We start from the raw sequence: 6,273 nt of genomic DNA, 5'->3' as shown, positions 1-6,273 counted from the left end.
GAGGAGAGGAGAGGAAAGAAGGGGAAAGAAGGGGAGAGCATGGGATGGGGAGGAGAGGAGATGAGATGAGAGGAGATGAGAGAAGAGAAGAGAAGAGAAGAGGAGAGCACGGGAGGAGAGGAGAGGAGAGGAAAGAAGAGGAGAGCACGAGATGGGGAGGAGAGGAGAGGAAAGGAGAGGAGAGGTGAGGAGAGGAGAGGACGGGAGGGGAGGGGAGGAGAGGAGAGGAGAGGATGGGATGGGGAGAGCATGGGATGGGGGGAGAGGAGATGAGAGGAGAGGAGAGGATGGGAGGAGAGGAGAGGAGAGGAGTGGAGAGGAGAGGAGAGGAAAGAAGAGGAGAGGAGAGGAAAGAAGAGGAGAGGAGAGGAAAGAAGAGGAGAGGAGAGGACGGGATGGGGAGGAGAGGAAAGAAGAGGAGAGGAGAGGAAAGAAGAGGAGAGGAGAGGAGAGGAAAGATGAGGAGAGGAGAGGAGAGGAGAGGAGAGGAGAGGAGAGGAGAGCACGGGATGTGGAGGAGAGGAGTCAAACCGACAAAAGGTGCTGCTCTACTCAATGAGAACAGTGAGTTCCTCCCCACTGGACAGGCCTGTAGACTAGAGCGTCCTAATGTTTAATAATACCTCCACATTTCTCCTCTGTTGCGAAGAGAGAAACAGAAGGTGTGCAGGCCTATTCATCATGGGCATCAGGCAGTGGAAGCATGGTCATCTGTATCTGTCTGGGAAATAACAGTCAGAGAGGAGTTGCTCAGTGGGTGCAGACAGATGTGAGCAGGAGGAACAGGTGCTTGATCTATTGCCACATATGTTGGACAGTGTGAAGACGCTGCAGATGAATGTGTTCCAGAGGACTCCTATGACTGCCGAGAGCAATCTGTCCACAGACAACCTCTCCAACAGCAGTGACTGACAAGAGACACCACTCCCTCTGGGATGAGGATAGATGAGGCTGAGGAGTCCACTCTGGGAGGACGACAGACAGGGAGGAGGAGTCCACTCTGGGAGGACAGACAGGGCTGAGGAGTCCACTCTGGGAGGAGGACAGACAAGGCTGAGAAGTCCACTCTGGGAGGAGGATAAACGAGGCTGAGGAGTCCACTCTGGGAGGAAGATAAACGAGTTTGAGGAGTCACTCTGGGAGGAAGATAAACGAGGCAGATGAGTCCACTCTGGGAGGAAGATAGACGAGGCTGAGGAGTCCACTCTGGGGGGGAGATAAACGAGGCTGAGGATACTACTCAGGGGAAGATAAACGAGGCTGAGGAGTCCACTCTGGGAGGAGGATAAACGAGGCTGAGGAGTCCACTCTGGGAGGAGGATAAACGAGGCTGAGGAGTCCACTCTGGGAGGAAGATAATCGAGGCTGAGGAGTCGACTCTGGGAGGAAGATAAACGAGGCAGATGAGTCCACTCTGGGAGGAAGATAGACGAGGCTGAGGAGTCCACTCTGGGAGGAGGATAAACGAGGCTGAGGATACTACTCAGGGGAAGATAAACGAGGCTGAGGATACTACTCAGGGGAAGATAAACGAGGCTGAGGAGTCCACTCTGGGAGGAAGATAAACGAGGCTGAGGAGTCCACTCTGGGAGGAGGATAAACGAGGCTGAGGAGTCCACTCTGGGAGGAGGATAAACGTGGCTAAGGAGTCCACTCAGGGGGAAGATAAACAAGGCTGAGGAGTCCACTCTGGGAGGAGGATAAACGTGGCTGAGGAGTCCACTCTGGGAGGAGGATAAACGAGGCTGAGGAGTCCACTCTGGGGGAAGATAGACGAGGCTGAGGAGTCCACTCTGGGAGGAGGATAAACGTGGCTGAGGAGTCCACTCTGGGAGGAGGATAAACGAGGCTGAGGAGTCCACTCTGGGAGGAGGATAAACGAGGCTGAGGAGTCCACTCTGGGAGGAGGATAAACAAGGCTGAGGAGTCCACTCTGGGAGGAGGATAAACGAGGCTGAGGAGTCCACTCTGGGAGGAGGATAAACGAGGCTGAGGAGTCCACTCTGGGAGGAGGATAAACGAGGCTCAGGAGTCCACTCTGGGAGGAAGATAAACGAGGCTGAGGAGTCGACTCTGGGAGGAAGATAAACGAGGCAGATGAGTCCACTCTGGGAGGAAGATAGACGAGGCTGAGGAGTCCACTCTGGGAGGAGGATAAACGAGGCTGAGGATACTACTCAGGGGAAGATAAACGAGGCTGAGGAGTCCACTCTGGGAGGAAGATAAACGAGGCTGAGGAGTCCACTCTGGGAGGAGGATAAACGAGGCTGAGGAGTCCACTCTGGGAGGAGGATAAACGAGGCTGAGGAGTCCACTCTGGGAGGAGGAGAAACGTGGCTAAGGAGTCCACTCAGGGGGAAGATAGACGAGGCTGAGGAGTCCACTCTGGGAGGAGGATAAACGTGGCTGAGGAGTCCACTCTGGGAGGAGGATAAACGTGGCTGAGGAGTCCACTCTGGGAGGAGGATAAACGAGGCTGAGGAGTCCACTCTGGGAGGAGGATAAACGAGGCTGAGGAGTCCACTCTGGGAGGAGGATAAACGAGGCTGAGGAGTCCACTCTGGGAGGAGGATAAACGAGGCTGAGGAGTCCACTCTGGGACGAGGATAAACGTTGCTGAGGAGTCCACTCTGGGAGGAGGATAAACAAGGCTGAGGAGTCCACTCTGGGAGGAGGATAAACGTGGCTAAGGAGTCCACTCAGGGGGAAGATAGACGAGGCTGAGGAGTCCACTCTGGGAGGAGGATAAACGAGGCTGAGGGGTCCACTCTGGGAGGAGGATAAACGTTGCTGAGGAGTCCACTCAGGGGGAAGATAGACGAGGCTGAGCAGTCCACTCTGGGAGGAGGATAAACGAGGCTGAGGGGTCCACTCTGGGAGGAGGATAAACGAGGCTGAGGAGTCCACTCTGGGAGGAGGATAAACGTGGCTAAGGAGTCCACTCAGGGGGAAGATAGACAAGGCTGAGCAGTCCACTCTGGGAGGAGGATAAACGAGCCTGTGGAGTCCACTCTGGGAGGAGGATAAACGTTGCTGAGGAGTCCACTCTGGGAGGAGGATAAACAAGGCTGAGGAGTCCACTCTGGGAGGAGGATAAACGAGGCTGAGGGGTCCACTCTGGGAGGAGGATAAACGAGGCTGAGGAGTCCACTCTGGGAGGAGGATAAACGTGGCTAAGGAGTCCACTCAGGGGGAAGATAGACAAGGCTGAGCAGTCCACTCTGGGAGGAGGATAAACGAGCCTGTGGAGTCCACTCTGGGAGGAGGATAAACGTTGCTGAGGAGTCCACTCTGGGAGGAGGATAAACAAGGCTGAGGAGTCCACTCTGGGAGGAGGATAAACGTTGCTGAGGAGTCCACTCTGGGAGGAGGATAAACAAGGCTGAGGAGTCCACTCTGGGAGGAGGATAAACGTGGCTGAGGAGTCCACTCTGGGGGAAGATAAACAAGGCTGAGGAGTCCACTCTGGGAGGAGGAGAAACGAGGATGAGGAGGCCACTGCAGATCAGTGGATTCTTCATTCACTCCTGTTGTTTCCATTTGATTTTAACGTTAAAACAAATGTTAACAACATTATATCATCACAAAGCTCATATTTCTTAAACTCTTTTGCTATCTAGAACCATCTAGAACCAAAAACTGCAAACAAAACAACTATGTATAAGATACACAGAAAAGAGAGCCCTGAAAATGTTGACCTTTCACAGGCTCAACTCCAACCCCAAAATAAATAATTGTTTTGCGTAGTAGTAAAAAATATATAGTTTTTTGTCACGCTTGCACCCGCTCTCTGCCTTCACGAAGCACCCCTGTTAACATAGTTGCGCACACCTGTGCTTCATCACCGGTCATCATCACGCGCACAAGCGCATCATTGGACTCACCTGGAATCCTTTCATTTGTTGATTACCTTCCCTGTTTCTGTCCGCTTCCCTGTGTGTTCCCTGTATCAGCATTACTGTCATTTCCCCTGTCCAGACGCTGTCTGTATTCTGTTTCATGTCCGTTACTCATTAAATGTTCACTCCCTGTACCTGCTTCTCGTCCCAAGAATCTGTCCTTACAATTTTAGACCAATGGCCAGCTAGTTGGTCTGGTTTCTGTCCACATCACCACTCTACTAATCTGCTTTACATTACATTACATTACATGTGTTCAACTAAATGTATAGCAATGTTTTGGGGTTTGCATTCAGCACATGCAGAAAGAAAACAATGATTGCGGAAAGCATAAAAGCAGCAGTTGTTTTGAAATGTTTCCCCTCCCTTGGGGATCCATTTTATTTGTTGTGGTTCTGAAATCCTTTAAAATAGCATGATGTATGGACCCTGGTGTGCAATTCCACACGGGTCTGATTGTATTTTTGCGATTGTTTGTTTGGATGTGGTATATATTATATGATATAGTATATGTGTTAGTGTGGAAGGAGAACTGGCAGTGCAGCATACATAGTTAATCATCATAGAAACATATCCCACAACTAACTGAACACAAAATATATGGAAATAGGATATGATATGAAATAATTAGTGATAAGGGGGGAAAATCTATACAGTTACATGTGTGTGATATGTATGGCAGTATAGCGTATCTGTTTGACAATATCACTATATGGTTGTACCTGCACCAAAATACATTATTTTTCCTTTCTTCTTAAATAGGGAGTCAATTTGTTTTCAGAACTTTTATTTCAATTCTCGGGCCGACTCTTTTCTGTGTAAACATCAATGATGTCGCTCTTGCTGCTGGTGAGTCTCTGATCCACCTCTACGCAGACGACACCATTCTGTATACTTCTGGCCCTTTTTTGGACACTGTGTTAATTAACTACCCTCCAGATGAGCTTCAATGCCATACAACACTCCTTCCGTGGCCTCCAATTGCTCTTAAATACAAGTAAAACTAAATGCATGCTCTACCCGCCTGTCCAACATCACTAGTCTGGACGGCTCTGATTAGAATACGTGGACAACTACAAATACCTAGGTGTTTGGTTAGACTGTAAACTCTCCTTCCGAACTCACATCAAACATCTCCAATCCAAAGTTAAATCTGGAATTAGCTTCCTATTTCGCAAAAAAGCATCCTTCACTCATGCTGCCAAACATACCCTGGTAAAACTGATCATCCTACCAATCCTCAACTTCGGCAATGTCATTTACAAAATAGCTACCAATACCCTACTCAACAAACTGGATGCAGTCTATCACAGTGCCATCCGTTTTGTCACCAAAGCCCCATACACTACCCACCACTGCGACCTGTACACTCTCGTTGGCTGGCCCTCGCTTCGTACTCGTCGCCAAACCCACTGGCTCCAGGTCATCTACAAGACCCTGCTAGGTAAAGTCCCCCTTATCTCAGCTAGCTGGTCACCATAGCAGCACCCACCTGTAGCACGCGCTCCAGCAGGTATATTTCTCTGGTCACCCCCAAAACCAATTATTCCTTTGGCCGCCTCTCCTTCCAGTTCTCTGCTGTCAATGACTGGAACGAACTACAAAAATCTCTGAAACTGGAAACACTTATCTCCCTCACTAGCTTTAAGCACCAGCTGTCAGAGCAGCTCACAGATTACTGCACCTGTACATAGTCCATCTATAATTTATCCCAAAGAGCTACCTCTTCCCCTACTGTATTTATTTATTTAGTTCCTTTGCACCCCATTATTTCTATCTCTACTTTGCTCATTCTTCCACTGCAAATCTACCATTCCAGTGTTTTACTTGCTATATTGTATTTACTTCACCACCATGGCCTTTTTTGCCTTTACCTCCCTTATCTCACCTCATTTGCTCACATTGTATATAGACAAATTTTTTCTACTGTATTATTGACTGTATGTTTGTTTTACTCCATGTGTAACTCTGTGTTGTTGTATGTGTCGAACTGCTTTGCTTTATCTTTGCCAGGTCGCAATTGTAAATGCGAACTTGTTCTCAACTTGCCTACCTGGTTAAATAAAGGTGAAATAAAAAATACATTTAAAAAATGACTGATCAAAACTCATTTTCGAATGGTTCTCTCGTCTCAATGCAGCAGACAAATGGTGAGAAATGTGTTTGGAACATCAAATCACAATAAAATCACAGTATTGTATCCGCAGTATCATGATAGTATCGTAGCGTGAGGTCCCTGGCAATTCGCAGCTCTAGATATAATGTAGTCTATTTCAGGATCTAATAAACAGACCATGGTTGCCGCTGCAATAGAGGCTCTGAAAGCATTTCCTCCCCCAAAGGACAGGAAAAGAGAAGGCTTTTGGACACCAAG

Source organism: Oncorhynchus masou, chromosome 24 (genome assembly GCF_036934945.1).
Source record: "Oncorhynchus masou masou isolate Uvic2021 chromosome 24, UVic_Omas_1.1, whole genome shotgun sequence".
NCBI lineage: Eukaryota > Metazoa > Chordata > Actinopteri > Salmoniformes > Salmonidae > Oncorhynchus > Oncorhynchus masou.
This window is presented reverse-complemented; position numbering follows the sequence as displayed.